At 40.1% G+C, this 16,940-nt stretch overlaps 1 pseudogene; it reads right to left on the reverse strand.

The window, feature by feature from the left end:
* LOC123827901 overlaps positions 1-13,215 on the reverse strand; it is a 28,196-nt pseudogene extending 14,981 nt beyond the window's left edge.
* Positions 13,216-16,940: the final 3,725 nt, after the last annotated feature.

Below are 16,940 nucleotides of genomic sequence, written 5' to 3' on the forward strand. Positions count from 1 at the left end.
GCAGCTTCCTTTCTGGAGGATGGTAAGAAAAGCCAGTTTCAATTCCCACATGGATGCCAGCAGAAGCCTGGCAATCAGTCTTCAGGAACTGTCTATTAATATCTTAGCCAGAAGTTCTTTTGTTTGCTAGCTTATTTTTTTCCCCTCCAATTCCAAGGACCTTTCCCTAGAGAAAAGTAAAAACAGAGAGTTGAAGATGGGTTTTTCTCCTAGACAGTCAGATCCAGAAATGAGTCTTAAAAACCAAATAGCTAAAAGGACCCGTCATTTCCCCCCCGTACAGAGGATCCGCCAGTGTTCAGGTCAACACCTCCAGCTGCCTCTTGTGCCTGCTCGCTGGGCTGAAGCTCGAGACTTCCAGGGCTCGCAGCCCTCATCACACCTGCTGAAGAGGTTTTCTAAAGAGAAATCTCACGAGGGTGCTTTCACAGACTGGCAGAAGGCTCTGTGGAAAAATGGTGGTCTTTTAATCCCGCTAGCAAATTAGTTAGCTCTTAGAGGAAATGCTTCAATATAAAGAAACAAAAGGATACCTTTTGTGCAAATTAAATATAATTCGAACCCACTTTTCATACTTGCACTTTGTTCAACCTATTGAAACCATCTGCCCACTGCATATTTGGCACGAAGCATCATTGAATACAGAATGTGTTTTTGTAAATATTGAACATACTTCACTCTCACCCCACAGTGGAAAAGTGATCTGCTCTCAGAGTATTTTGATTGTCACATCTGGCTTGTTTTCATACGAGGGCATTTGCTGCCTCAGGGGCCATGGAGACCCACTGCTTCGTGGTTCTGTCCTTGGTGGGGCTGGTTTATCGCCAGTCACTCCTGACGTGTCTCCACGTACACAACAACATTTTTAAAATGTCATTTGAGATCTTGCTTCCCAGTAATGTTGTCAGTTTGGCTCAAATAAACTCTTACAAAAATTTTCAAAAAACAGTTCAATAAAAGTTTAAGATCAAAGGATAATTCAGAAAACATTTTTTTTTGCTTAACTCATGTTCAATAAACAGAAGAGAATCTTATAAAAAACAGAAAGGAGGAAATAGCTCATTATGTGCAAATGTAAAGCAATTGTCCGACACTGCCTACTGAATTCTCCCTCCCTCCATCCCTCCCTTCCTCTCTTCCCCCTCCCCCCTCTGTCTCTGCCACATGCGCGAGTGCGCACACACACACACACACACACACACTTTGTAGGTGCTCCGTCTCTCTTTTGTTCCCTCACGCTCTCCAGGTACAGTGACTTAAAGACACAGTCATAGTCAGACAAGTTTTCTAAAAGCCATTTCAACTAAAAATTTCTCTAATGAAAACCTAATTCATTAAAAACCAAGTTTCAGGACACTTTTGAGAGCTCCACAGCTACTGTACATGCTCTTCAACCAGAACATTTTATATGTGGGTATGACCACATCAGAAGATTGGGAGCAAACAGAAAAATTAAACTTTCTTTCCCTGGACCACAATTCCTTAGAAGTTCTTAAAATCTCACTGACAGAAAAGCCTTTACCAGAGGATGCTTTTCTTTTCTTATCAAATTAATGTCACCTCCTCACGGACGGGTAGCAAAGAAGATGAGCAAAGGGCAGGACAACGGCTGTGCCTCAGACGCAGGAGCAGAGCTGGTGTGAGGTCCGCATCGTCTTCTCGAATACCAGCGTGATTGTGAATTCCGGGTCTTGCCACCACGCCTAAAAGAAACTTTGAAACTGGATGGATATGACAAGCTTCCTGAGATTCATGGAGTGCCTGGAAAAATACTGTATTGACTCTACTTTGCTTCCAAATAAAGGATAACAGACAGATAGCAAAGTGGAGCAGAGAGAACACATTGGTCAGTGGTAACTTCCAGGGTTGTTCCATCACCTTTGATTTCTGATCCGGAAATTGTGTTGTCCTAAGGCGTTTCCCTGCCCCCAGCACTCTGCCCCTCCTGCCCTCTCTCTAGCTCACTGACCTCCGGGGCCAATGACAGCGGCCCCTGCCTCTGGTTCTGTGACTTTGAGGAAGTGAATTCTCTTCTGTCCTTCCCACCTCTTAGTTATTTTCTGATGGTGCACTACTCAGCCCTCATTTAAAAAAATCACTCTTTTTTATTTTTGCAATTGTAACTTCCATTTTCCTGATCAGTGGGAAAAGAAGCCTTTTTGGGAGTAAGGAAGACATGATACAGTACATGATTTAAAACACATTTTGTTTATTTCAAGAAAATACGGATTGACAACAGTGTTAAAGACCTTTGTCCCCATAGCAACCCAAAATGACCACACCATCTCTCTGCGTGTAGCAGTTGTCAATGTACCTTCTGTACTGCTTAGAAAGGAAAACAGAGGCCGACATTCGCCCAAATGGGAACGTGGGCGAGGAACTCTCCAAGGTCATGCCCATCCTCCATTCCCAGCAGCACAGCCCATGGCCTGCCTGTGAAATGTTAATACAAAATCAAGTATTTTGCCAAAACAGTGGTCTGTTTTCCTAATTTTGTGCCCACTAAGAAACAAACATGACATACATGACATGAATTTCCTTTTAAGCAATTCAAATTGTATCAGACCCCTAAAAATAAAGCACATCACAAATGCTTAATAGTTATGCAGCTGTTCCTTTGATTTATGTATTTGATAAGCCATTTAAAATGCATCTGAGGGTCACAATGATACAATTTATGCTCACAGAAGCCATTATGAATAAGAATTGTGGCTCCCCCCCCCATTATAGCAACAAACACCAATAACTTCATTATAATGTCATTGCCTCAGCTATGACAGCTCACGGTGTAGGATGATTTCCAGTGTGGAAAAGGCAGTTCTAAAGAACTTTGTAACTGTATTCCAGTTTTAGGGAGTCAAATATCTGCTATGGTAATAAAATGCATACTTATGAGTTCCCTTAAGAAAAAGTACTGATTTCATTTATTAAAATTACTGTCGTTGGGAACTCTCATGACTAGAAGCACTAGGTAGCGAGCTACTCATAGCCAAGCTCACATTCCTCTTACATTTCTTGGCATAGGAAAAAAAGTGAACACTCTTTGAGTCAGCTGGGCCTGAGAAAGTCCGTCAAACGGACAAGACAACAGACAACAGCAGTAGCCATGCCTCAAGGCCACATGCACAGTGTCAAGCCTGGTTACCACAGGGTCTCTTAACCATTGTTTTCCTCTTTGGCTGCCCTCACAGCTGCTCCCATCACAACTACTAGAAGGGGCCAGTCGAAATGCAGAGCTGCTCCCAGCTTTTCCTAGCTTAAAACTCTCTGGAAGCTTTTCATTTCCTTTAGGACAAAGAGGAAGTTCTTTCTCAGAACGGCTAGGTTTCCACAGGGCAGGCTCACTCTCTTCTTGGCTTATCAAAGCCTCCTCAAGTCTCTGCCCTCTAGGTCACATGTCTTCTTTTAGCATCTGGATCCCGTGGCCCTCCTGCCACAGGGCTATTGCACACAGGCCTTTGGTATCCTCTCTGTGAATGTCCCACAGCCAGCCCTGTTCCCCATCCTTCCTCTCTTTATTCTTTTGATCTCAGCCCACATGGTTTCTCAGGGAAGCCCTGTGTAACAACCCAAGCAAAACCAGAGTCTTTTGTAATAAGCTATCAAAGAATGATCAGTCTCTCTTTTAACAACACTGATCTCAGGTATGATAAACTTCCTCTCGTCGTTATTTGATAAATTGTCGTCTTCCATTCAATATGTAAATTCCATAAATTCCCATTATATAAGGGACTGATTGACACAAAAGTGCCACTAGATTAATACTTGTTGAAAGGAAATATAAATTAATAGTTGGTAAATATCATAGCAGGACATATTTCCTTAGACTTATATTAGTCAGAATTAACCAGTGCTGGCGTTTCCTCCTGGTACAAACTGCCTCAGCAGAAGTAAGACTTTCTTCAGGAAGTTTCCAGTGAGAAGAACAATGAGGTTAACAACTTAGCGTCACCCAGTTCATTTGCACAGGGACAGAGCCACACATTTCAGAGGAACTAGAAGAAAGATAAAGCCTCTCCTGTTTTGTTCTTTCATTTCCTGCATAGTATAAACTTGAAAATCTTACACTTTCTCTTTCCATAGAAGCTCAACATTGCTTCTTAGATGATCTAGTTTAGAGATGACCAAATTCCACTTTCAGAGACCACAGGAGCAAAGACATCGTCCATCAACAGAGGCATAGCATGCCACAGAGGCAATCACTGGTGGAATTTCATGGCACTACTGCAGCAACTGTTATAGGGTTCCACCCCCAGATCTGCACCATGAAGGGATGTTTTTGCATGATTCTTGCTCACTGGGGACCACTTGCACCCTCCTGTCATAGCTTCAGTTCTCAGAAGCCCCATCACCTTCCATCATCACACACCAGGCCTCCAGGTAAACTATTTCACCTGAATTCTTGCCGGTCTCTCGCTGCACCTGCTCAGTGTTACCAGGGGTTTGCCCCCTGCTTCTGCCTGCAGGCTCTTGTCCCTCCTTAGATTTTGGCCTTGTTGGTTGCCCTGCAACTCTCAGATGGGCTCAAGAAAAATCATCACTTCTCAGGTTCCCCAGAATTTGGGTTTTGTTCTAATAAGAATGGGAACAACATTTGTTTAGTGTTTATTCTATTACAGTTGTCCCATTCTTCCCCCCTTTTCCCCCCCCCCTCTACCCAGCCCAGCCCACCCACCCAGTCAGTCTCCTCTCCGTTGTCTGTGTCCATGTGTCATTCATACATGTTCTTTGACTGGCCCCTGCCCCTTCCTTCCACTGTTCCCCTCTTTCCTCCTCCCCTCCTATAGCTACCAGTCTGTTCCACGTTTCCATGTCTCTGGTTCTATTTTTCTCGTTAGTTAATTTTGTTCATTAGATCCCAGTTATAAGTGAGATCATATGGTATTTGTCTTTTGCCGACTGGCTTATTTCACTTAGCATAATAGTCTCCAGTTCCCTCCACACTGTCTCAAAAGGTAGGACTTCCTTCTTTCTTTCTGTTGTGTAGTATTCCATTGTGTAAATATACCGCAGTCTTTTCTAATTTTGCTTCCTGCATTCTCAGTGGAAACTGGAATTTGATTATCAATGTTTGAATGTAAAATAAAAGTTTAATTCCAAGAAAACCCCTACTTAGTCACATTACATTAGCAATTATTTATATATTACTGTGTTTGATTAATTTACATTTTGTTGAGGGTTTTTGTGTCAGCATTCATGGGGGATGTTGGTTTACATTTTGCTTTCCTAGAAACATCTTTTACAGCCTTGATCACAAATTTATGCTGTCCTCATAAAATGAGTAAATAATGCCCCTCCATTCTGAAGGAGTTATAATTTGGGTATTATTTATACTTCAAACATTTAATAGAATTAATCAGCAAAGTAATCTATGTCTGAAGTTTCCTTTGTAGGAAAATTTCTATTTACCTATTCAATTTCTCTCAAGGTACAAGACATGCTGTGTCAATTTCGGTGAATCGGGTCTCACACAGTGGGCTTCCCTGTGCTCCAGGATCTTTGTCGCTCAAGTCTCAGCTTGATTTCACACGTTTTTTTTTTCTTTTGCAGCTCCTTGAAATTTTAATTGCTCTTGGAAGGAAAACTGGTCTTAATAAGACAGCTCAGCAATGTTAGGATATCAAAAGCAGAAAATCTTAATATGTTGAAATACAGTTCAGTCACCACTGGGTGTGTGTTTGTGTCTGTGTACTAAAAGAGACATTCAGAGATGAGTTAAAAGATTCATTCAGTATTCAAGTTTTCGATATGCACACAAAAGATGAAGATGATTCTACTACATTTCTCTCCCATATAAAGTGAAATTTCAGGCTTTATAAATGCTACCCGGAGTGCTGCATGAATACCAAGGAAATTTCCCGTCAGCCTTGTTTATATCACCTGTCATCTATTCACGGGAATCGACAAGATTTCTAAATTTGGCTGGAATGTGCCAGTAAATACTTGTTAGATATCTGATATTCTGTAGTTGAAATTGCAACCTACTTAAACATTTTTCCAAGCAACTTGGAAATAGAATAGATTCACTGAGAACTATCAGAAAGTGAATATTCCATAGTACATTTTATTCAAACATGATGAGAACAGTTCCAGCCAGTTTGGAAATGGAACATATATTTTGATGGAGTTGGTCCTTGGAGTAAATATTGTGAGGAAGAGTAGGGGTAATTAGTTAAAGCATATGGCTGTATTAACCTTCAATTATGCCAGTAAGAATAGCCATCAACTTTTACTGCTTAGATGCAAAGGACCTTTTGTTTTCATATTTTGTTATTTCATGAATATTTACAAAAGTGAGAATAAAAGGATAGTAAAACCGACTTCACTGGAAATTGTGATAACATTTAATCGTAGTATCCAAAGTTTTACTCTACGTCATCTAGGTTCTAATAAGATGATGTCCATGAAATGAAAGCTTATGAATTGAAATATATCCACTTTATAAATATTTCAGATTCCAAATGCCTCTCTAATAAGTTCTTAGTCATGTTCATTTCACATTCTCCTCACATGCAAATCATAAAAATTCAACACTTTTGAAATTGTGAACATCTCATAATTTTATTGAAGAGAGATGATAGCCATTTCTGCTCCATAATTACAAAAGTTATTTTCATTTTCAGATTTAGAAACCCTAGGAGAATGATCAACCTAATAATTTTCAACATTTTCCTACATCTTCGATTTCTTTCCAATCACCTTTGTATATATGCCTGCCTTTTGTGTTTGTGCCCCTACGAACTATATAAAGTTTGGAGGACACACATTATAAAAATAAAAGAATATGACCACACATTCTTTTAACAAATTGAGAGGTCCAGGTTTTTGCCACAAAATAGTATGTGAAGAAGCTCTTACAATAAGATGACGCACTGGATGATAATACATTATTTTCCTTTTTTGCCTAGAAATATTTTATTCATCTATCAATTCTTGACTTTGAAAGACTCTGAAAGTGTGAATGGAAAGTTGTCCTGGGCATTAGACAGAAATGTCCCACCTATGAAACACCTGCCACACTCAGTCACTGCTGGGAACAGCCTGGGGAAAGTGCGGCCTTGATGTGACAACTCATTGGCTCCTTAGGGTGCCTGGTGGGTGCTGTCAGTCAGCGCTTCCCTGGAGACTGCTTTCCAAAGACTTGGGTGGCCCAACTCTAGCCACCAGGGAGAAAGGACCAGGGTATGATTACTTTTTTTTTTTGCGTGTTGATTATTTTTCATTGAACGCCACATAATACTTATGAAAAACTAGAGACAAATTGAAGCTGTGAGTGCTATTTTTCCTTCAAACAAATATTTCCTTTTGTTTCTGAAAACCTGGGGTAAGGACCAAGCTACCTAACCTAATCAGTGACTGGAAAGAGTTGAACATCACCTTCAGTCTTCGGGGTGGGTCTGTTTTTTCCCTTATTCGCAGTGTGCAACCCCTGCCGAAAGCCTGACATCTTTATCACGGCACCTCCTACTTAACTAGTTTGGACCCCGTTTCCCCCACCTGCCCCACAGAGTTGTGAAAGTCCTCCTCATCGTCCATCTCTCAGTTGCTAACACACAGCAGCAAATTCCTCAAAAAAAGAAAAGAGAGAGGAAGGGAAGGGAAGGGAAGGGAAGGGAAGGGAAGGGAAGGGAAGGGGAGGGGGAGGGGGAGGGGAGGGGAGGGAGGGGGAGGGGAGGGGAGGGGGAGGGGGAGGGGGGAGGGGGAGGGGGAGGGGAGGGAGGGGAGGGAGGGAAGGGGAAGGGGAGGGGAGGGAGGGGAGGGGAGGGGAAGGGGAGGGGAGGGAAGGGAAGGGAAGGGAAGGGAAGGGAAGGGAAGGGAAGGGAAGGGAAGGGAAGGGAAAGGAAGGGAAGGGAGTAGTGCCAAATTCTGCACTTAGGCCTTGGGGTTTCTTTCACGTCAAGACTCTGGGCCCTCAAGGATTTCCTTGATTTCTTTTCCGGTTTTCTCCTACATTTTCCAATTGTTCTTGGTTAGAAAAACTGGTCTTAAACAAGCTAATAAACTATTGCTAGAATGATATGTAGTTTATTATTGTATTAAATCTGCTAATATTTTACATTGGAATATATATGTATTTGCTTGGTATACACACTTCACTTATTTCATTTTGTGCTTTTTTTGTCAGATTTTGGTATTCAGTTAAAGTCACTTAGTATACAGGAGTGGGAAAAAGTGGGTTTATACTTGTTCACATGGAAAAGACATGCAGGTTATCATAATAATACAAGAATAAACTCTGTGTTTCATGTACAAACAACTATAAACCCCCTTTTGCCCAACCCTGCATCTATCCTGCCTTAAAAAATGAACTTAAGCCACTTCTTTAAATCAAGATTTTCTAAAGCTTATAATATTTATTGGGGGAGAGGGGAAACCTCCCAGTAATTTCTTCATAACTTATGACAAATTTCTCTGCTTTTTGTAAGGTTTTTCTCTGATCTTTCTCAAAGGCTAGTTATATCTATGTCATTAGCGTTCCATTACTTTGCTCTCCATAATCTAGGTTTTCCTGTTTCATTTCTTAGTCTTTTACCCAGACATATTTTTAAGTGTACATTCTACACCGCTTTTTAAATTTGCATATATCTTATGTGCTTTTTTCTTTTGTAACCTGGGTAGATTCGGTGATGCTGTAATTACTCAGTATCTTTACTCCTTTCATCCATCTCCCACTTCATTTGCTCTCACCCGCCTTCCTCCACATTTTATTGCCTCCTAATTCCATCACTTTCTCATCTGCGTCATCTCGTCCCCCACCCAGGGATTACCATCCTCTTTATTTTCCCACATCTGAAAAGTTGTGTACTCTTTACACAACAGAATATTATTCTGCCTTAGAAAAGAAGGAAATCCTAGCATATGTGACAACACGGATGAGCCTGGAGGACATTAAGCTAAATGAAATAGGCCAGTAATGGAAAGACAAATACTGATTCCACTTACCTGAGGCATCCAAAATAGTCCAACTCATGGAAGCAGAGGGTAGGATTGTGGACCCTGGGGGCTGGGGGAAGAAGAAAACGAGGAGATGGTGTCCAGTAGGTACAAAGTTTCAGATATGCAAATTGAATACAGTTTAGAGAATTGCTATACAACATATTACCTATAGTTAACAAATGCATCACCTCCAAGAACCAACCTTCTATGGTGAAAACCACTTATTTCATTCTCTCATAGTCATTTTTGCATATTACATAAGAGGCACTTGTTCTTAATGGCAATACTTTTCCTTCTTTCTATAGTATTTGTCTATGTTACTTAATTTTTCACATCACATTTTTCTGGTAGTTGCAGATCTCATTCACAAAAAAAAATAAAGTACTATTATGTGAAATAAGAAAATACAAGTAAATTGAAACAAAAATTCAGTTTCTGAGCTTAGTTTGGGGATGAGGTAGTAAACATGCTTTGCTCTATTCCTCTTATTAAGCACAAGGAACCCCCTGGATATTGCACATAAAACAAACATAAGTATACCCTGAAGGCGAAGACAAGAAGACAGACCATCTAGGGACCTCAAAACCCGAGGGATGGCATGAATTTCTTGGACTTTCATTTGGTCTCATGGATCCCAGACTAAGAATTGGAGAAGCTGGCAGCAATGAGCTAAGATTAAAAACAAAAAGCCTCAAGAGAAACTTGCTCTTGCTAGTAAAGAACCAGGAAAAGGGAAACCCAGAAAGACAAAACTTTTAAATAACGATCACCCTAGTTTGCTAAACATGAAGTGAGAAGTTGCAGTCTCACTCCCACTTCCACCAGCACAGGCTGAGGGGAGACATTCGACTCCCATCCCTGCCAGGCTGTGATGACCTGCCTCGATCCCCTGCCAAAGTGAAGTCAGAGAAGGTCAAGTGGAAGCCAGGACATCCATCCCTACCAGGTGGTAAGCGAATGCCCCCACTCCTACGGCATGAGTAGATTTCCGCTCCTCCCTCTTTTCTCTGGGGTGGTGTCAAAGGTCCTGTAGTGAAGAGTCAGGAAATTCTCTAACACTCAGTGACAACAAGGCCACCCCACTACGAGGTTAATAGAGGCAGTAATGAAGAGCATTAATGAGGTGTCCACCCCCCACCTTCCCAAGCCAGGGTAATATCAATGAAAGCCTAGTGGAAAGTCTTGATCTGCCAACCCCACGCAGCAGTACCAAGAAGCCCTTTCTACCTCCTGGTCTCAGCGAAGTCCTAGAGGAGACCAAAGATCGACTATAGCTACCCTTGCCTACTAGCCTCTCAATCTGATGAAAGAGCTGCTGAGTATCCAGGTATAACCTCAGAATTGCAGAGCCCTAAACTGATTCTCATGGGCATTTCTGCTCTTAACACATTACTTCCTTTAGGAGAGATACATCCAGGCTCCTCCAGTGTAATATCCTAGCCCCACACAATATGAGACCAACATCTCTTTCAACTATACCCTGAGGGCAACTATGAAAGAAGATATTGCTAAAAAGCAAAAATGAGGCACTGTTTTTTCATAGCATCATAGCAAATGGATGAAATCAGGTAAACCTCATTTATCCCTGCTGACTCCCTTACTGGCATTCTGCTTTGGTTGCTCACACCACTGCTGTTTATGCGCCCTGTTGAGCAACTGTCATGCTCAGGCACAAGTATTATGAGTAGGAATTGCATCCAGCCTGGTTCTAACATTCACTGGACTGGCTATGCAGCAGATTTTCATAGTTTGTCCTTCCATCTCTCTAAAATTGAGTGCAAGTTTAGGGGACACTATAGCATCTGTGTGAAACATCACAGAAACAGGAGCTCCATGGTCATGATGAAAGGTGGACCCTCTCACTGCCTTTTATGGACTGAACTCTATCACCCCCAAATTCACCTTTTGAAGCCCCCTGCCTCCATGATGGTTACACTGGGTAACAGGGCTATAACCAAAACACAGGTCTGGCTGCCTGTCACTACAAAAACCAGTAGTCTAGAGGCAGGTGCTGATGTAAAGGAAAGTAGTTTATTTGCAGGTGCCAGCCATCTGGAAGATGAGGGACTCATGTTTCAAAGCCTATCTCCACCTTCTACTGGAGGTAGAGGTTTTTTTTATAAGGAAGGAGAGGGGACCAGAACAGAGAGATCAAGAGAGGGGGCTTCAAAGTTCTCTACATGCAGATAAGCACAGTCCATTCTAGTAAGGCAAGTGATGGTCCGGTGTGCATTCACACTTGTCCAAGTTGGCACTTACAGAGACAATGTCAAAAGAATGGTGGGGTGGGTTGCAACTTCCCACCATTACCATTTTCCACTGTTACAGAGCCTTCCAGGAGGTAAACATTGACTAAGCATTTATAAGTGTTTAGTATATGTCAAAATATGTTCTAGACTATAAAGCATAGCTATGCAATTTGGTTCTCATGAAACATATTTTAGTTGGTAGAAAATTTATCAATTAATTTCTGGTAACGAAAGCGTGTGGGAGAAAGTGAGCCTGAATAATAATAGATGATACAGAGAATGCTAAGAGGCCCATGTGTGTTTCCATACCATATGGTGTTCAGAACAGGCCTGCCAAAGTTTCATTTGTTGTTTCATAGGTTCATTAGGTGTCCTCTTTTGGTTTGTTTGTTTTTAAATAATATATTTTATTGATTATGCTATTATGGTTGTCCCATTTCCCCCCCTTATTCCCCTCTTCCCTGCACAGCCCCTCCCAGCCACAGCCCCCCGCCGCCCCCACTTTAGTTCATGTCCATGGGTCACACATATAAGTTCTTTGGCTTCTACATTTCCTATACTATCCTTAACCTCCCCCTGTCTATTTCCTACCTACAATCTATGCTACTTATTCTCTGTACCTTTTCCCCCTCTCTCCCCCTCCCACTCCCCTGCTGATAACTCTCCATGTGATCTCCATTTCTGTGGTTCTGTCTCTGTTCTAGTTGTTTGCTGAGTTTGTTTTTGTTTTAGGTGTGGTTGTTAGTAACTGTGAGTTTGTTGTCATTTTACCGTTGTAAAAAATAAAGATGTTTTTAATCTTTTTTTCTTAGATAAATCCCTTTAACATTTCATATAATAATCTATAATAATAGATTAGAAAATAGCTTTGGGACTTATGGGGTTTTGATTTATTATTTTTTCATTCTGAGGTAAATAATCTATTGGGCACATAGTATGTTAAATCACTAACAGATGTTAATATCCCTGCTGCAGTAGTTGAATGTTTGAAAAGATATTTATATAAATCAGATCATGCCACTCTTCTAAATATTGCAATTTCTTTGAGCTCAATTCAGAATAAAACTTCCTGTGTCCTGTATCATTGGGGGAGGGGTATAATGAGGACCTGGGCTTATTTTCTTTAGGATTTTGCTTTTAAAGTATATGTATATTACTTATATGGCACACTTTCAAATTTTACTAATTTGATCTTATACAATTAAACCTTGTATTGTCTAAAAACTATTGATAGCTTTTTTGAATATAGTCTGACTTATACCTTTGTCTTTAAAAATCTGACAGGAAACTATCATTTAGCATGTCTAAACATAGTATACATGTCTTATATGGGGAACACAGCAGCTTCTGACCTAAATTTCCAGTTAAAATTAGATTTTCTTTGAATCTCAACACTTTAAAAAAAAAGTAGACCAGATCCAATTGGGGGAGATAATTTAAACTCCATTGAAAATACAAATGAAGTCGCTTTGGTCTCTAAAATTCTTCCCAAAATGTTATCTCATCAAGATAGGATAACATAAATGAGTTTAGGCTAGATAAGTAAACCACAAACAGGAGTAATTTTATTCATCTTTCTTTTCTTGTTCCAAAAGTAAAAACACAAAAGAGCTTATTATTGTCTCCCTACCTCCTTCTAAACAGGAGACTCTGATAACAGTGTGTGTGGGGGCGGGCGCACTTTGTAACTTTTGCAATGCTTTTTTTTTGCCCATTTAGCAGAAATGGTGGGCCTATAACCTTCAAAGTAAATCATTTAAAAAAGGCATCCTCTCAATTTCCTGGAGCACGTCTGCATGGACACCAGGACCACGCCTGCCTCACCTCCCATAGACATCCACCCACAGACGTCCACTTGCAAAGTGCCCCCAGAGAAGTTCCGCAATCCCACGGTGGAAGGGGATATCCTCCTTGCTCCATCTTGTAGTCGGAACCTGCCTCCACTATGAGGCTGCCGTCCCACATGTTCACCATCCAGGTCTGAATTTTTACGGACATTCACATTTGCACATGTTGTAGGGGTCAGCATGCCTCTTGTGACAATATAAATCAGAGCAGTTTCTGAATTGTGTTGCTAAATGCCGTGTCGATCAAAATAGCTTCAGCTAAGGCAGCCAAATAATTTTTTTAAAGCGAAGATCAATAGTGTTTTCTTAAAAAGTCTAAAATCTTCGTTCCTCTCTTCCATCAGAGGAAAAATTTGAAACTTTGACATGTGACTCCAAATCAATCCATATTCACATGTTTTAACGTAGAGCTTGACCCTCTTCTGAAAAACAATCATTTTACAGTGTTAGGATTGTATAATGGAATTTTATAATTTTAAAGACACTATCAGTATGCCAAAATGTCAGAGCAATTTACAGATGAACTGCATTTCCCTCAAAGAAGAATGTAGGTAAGATATTACAAAAATGTCAAAAGCAGAAGATATGGTAGCTAGTGAATTAATGTTCATTTTATAATCAAACAGTATAAGCCACCTTCCTTAGAAGAGAAACCTCTTCCAAAGAAGTGTAATACATGTTCTGCATAGCTGTCATTACACTGACATTTATCTTCCTTTGTCTTGAAATAATGCAAAAACTGGATACCTATATATAACTCTAGACAAGGTGACAATAATGAGCAAGTTTCCAGTCTCCATGATTTTGGCTTTATGTTCATCGACTTGACAGTCAAAATCAGTTACTTAAAACATGAGTTGTATTTTGGCTCGACAAGACTCACGCTTCAGCATAGGGAACTATTTCATGTAACTTTGGTACAGTCTCCATGGTGTATTACGCAGCTAGTTCTTTAAAGTACTAATAAGCAGAAACTCAGAACATACTGTTAAATGAGAAAGACACTGCATGCGTAGGAAAGGGATTATTGAGAATCTCTGGCTTTATTTGTTTAATAATGGCATGCAGAAATACCAGAGAATCTATAAGGAGCTATTAAATAGATTTATTTGGTGGTGAAATGCATATAAGTGACAAGAACACAGAGATTGAGACTTCTCAAAGTATGCCCTTGTACAAAATTTCAATTTTTAAAACATGTAAAAGTATTACTGATTTAAAGTTTAAAGTACATTTTAAAATTCTACTGTGGGTGTGTTTTTCTCCCTACAAATCACCAAGCAGTTCCCGAGACAAGCAGGGTATCCTATAACCTAGCCGAATTCTGCCCCAGCTTCAGATTCCACAGGTTAATGTTAAAGGCTTAGTCCTATAAGACTCCCCCATTACCACTTCTGAACAAAGAAATTATATGATCTGATGTATGCTTAAAAGAATAAATTATTGGGGGCAAAGGTAAAAAGATAAAGAACATTTATTTACAAGTTATTGCTATAATCCAAGCAAGAAAGAAATGTAACGGCCTGGCCACAGTGATCGGCGGAGATGGTGACATGATAGGAAGTATTCAGGCTCTGAACATATTATCAAGGTACAGATTTGCCGACAGATTTTCTATGAGAGAAGATGTCAAATCTGACCTCAGTGATATGTTTGGCCTCAGTAACACACAAAAAAGAAATGTCCTTCAACAAATATAGACTTGGAAGTGCTCTAGAGAGTTGCAGGCACACATCAGTAGAACCACAAGGGGGGAAAAAAACACGAAACACCCCGGGCTGACTAGGAGAACAGTTCCATGAGTAAAGTGGTTCCCCAGCCATCTGGTACAGTCCTGTGATCAGTCCTGTGTGGTGGTCGCATTATTCCCATCCCGCTCACCTAATCTTTTGGAAGACAAAGACTTCTGTGCTGGAAACAGGATCTAAGCACAGCTTTGTCCCAGCCAAGAGTTGGCACTATAACGCTGGTCCACCAAACTAAAGATGATGACAAGGTGAGCTTGCAACTCAGTTAACCCTCCAATGTCTGTAATAAAAATGATGATAAAAGGTAATGAATATCCCAGATACCTTTTATATTGAATTTATAGCACCATGTATAAGCTTGTGATGCAGATTTACTTCCCTAGCTATTTTTCAAAATTAATATTGAAGGAACTTGATGTCATGTAACAAAATTAACTATTATTTGGGATTGTGACCTGAATTAAGTCTGAGTACATCTGAAATCTGTCATTAGGTCTATAATTATAAAAGTTGAAAATGATGGAGAGGGGTAGGAGGAAAAGGCAGGAAACTGTACTTGAACAACAATAAAAAATGTAAAAAAATAAAGAAAAAGAAAATGAAATCCGGTAAGTGCTCAAGTATACATAACAAAAATAATCTTGTTATGGGAGAAATGCCTAATTCTTGAAATGGACTTTTTATTATGCTGTTCCTACTTCAGATAAAATGTTATGTGTTCTTTGTGAATCTTTAATCTTTATATGAAACAGTGATACAATTTTATTTAAGTATAGCTATATGATAAATATTGAGAAGTCATTGGATGTTTGTCCCACTGAAGACTGCTGATTTTTTATAATCTTTTTAAATATTATTTTAATCATTGTTCAAGTACAGTTTTCTGCTTTTTACTCCCATTCCAGCCCACCCACCCATCCCTCACCACTTCCCTCCCATTACCACCCCCCCCCCCGGTTTTTGTCCATGTGTCCTTTAAATTTGTTCCTGTAAACTCTTCCCATTCTCCCCTGAAATTCCCTCTTCTCTACCCTCTGGTCACTGTCAGCCTGTCCTCAATTTCAGTGTCTTTGACTATATTTTGCTTGTTTCTTTGTTTTGTTGTTTAGGTTCCTGTTAAAGGTGAGATCATATGGTATCTGTCTTACACTGCCTGGCTTATTTCACTTAGCATAATGCTTTCCAGCTCCATCCAAGCTGTTGCAAAGGGTAGGAGCTCCTTTCTTTCTGCTGCATAGAATTCCATTGTGTAAATGTACCATAGTTTTTTGATCCATTCATTTACTGATGGGCATCTAGGTTGCTTCTAGCACTTAGCTATTGTAAATTGTGCTATGAACATAGAGGTGCAAAGGTTCTTTTGGATTGGTGTTTCAGGGTTCTTAGGATATAGTCCCAGCAGTGGAATTGCTGGGTCAAAAGGCAGATCCATTTTTAGTTTTCTGAGGAAGTTCCATACTGCTTTCCATAGTGGTTGTACCAGTCTGCAGTCCCACCAACAGTGTACTAGGGTCCCCTTTTCTCCACAACCTCTCCAACACTTGTTTGTTGCTTTGTTTATGATGGCCATTCTGTCTGATGTGAAGTGGTATCTCATTGTGGTTTTAATCTGTATCTCTCTGATAGCTAGAGATATTGAACATCATTTCATGTGTCTTTGGATCCTCTGTATGCCCTCCTTGGAGAAGTGTCTGTTCAAGTCCTTTGCTCATTTTTTAATTGGGTTGCTTGTCTTCTTAGAGTGGAGTCGTGTAAGTTCTTTATATATTTTGGAGATTAAACCGTTGTCTGAGATATCATTGGCAAATATGTTTTGCCACACAGTTGGTTCTCTTTTTATTTTGATACTGTTTTCTATAGCCGTGCAGAAGCCTTTCATTTTGATTAGGTCCCATTTGTTTATTCTTTCCTTTATGTTCCTTGCTCTAGGGGACATGTCAGTAAAAATGTTTCTGCATGAAATATCTGAGATTTTCCTACCTATGTTCTCCTCTAGGACTTTAATGGTGTCACAGTTTATATTTAAGTCTTTTATCTGCCTTGAATTTATTTTTGTGTAAGGCGTCAGTTGGTGCTTGAGTTTCATTTTTTTGCACATAGCTGTCCAGTTCTCCCAACACCATTTGTTGAAGAGGCTTTTTTACTCCATTTTATGTTGC

Source organism: Phyllostomus hastatus, unplaced genomic scaffold (genome assembly GCF_019186645.2).
Source record: "Phyllostomus hastatus isolate PE091 unplaced genomic scaffold, TTU_PhHast_1.1 phas_contig_137, whole genome shotgun sequence".
NCBI classification, from domain to species: Eukaryota; Metazoa; Chordata; class Mammalia; order Chiroptera; family Phyllostomidae; genus Phyllostomus; species Phyllostomus hastatus.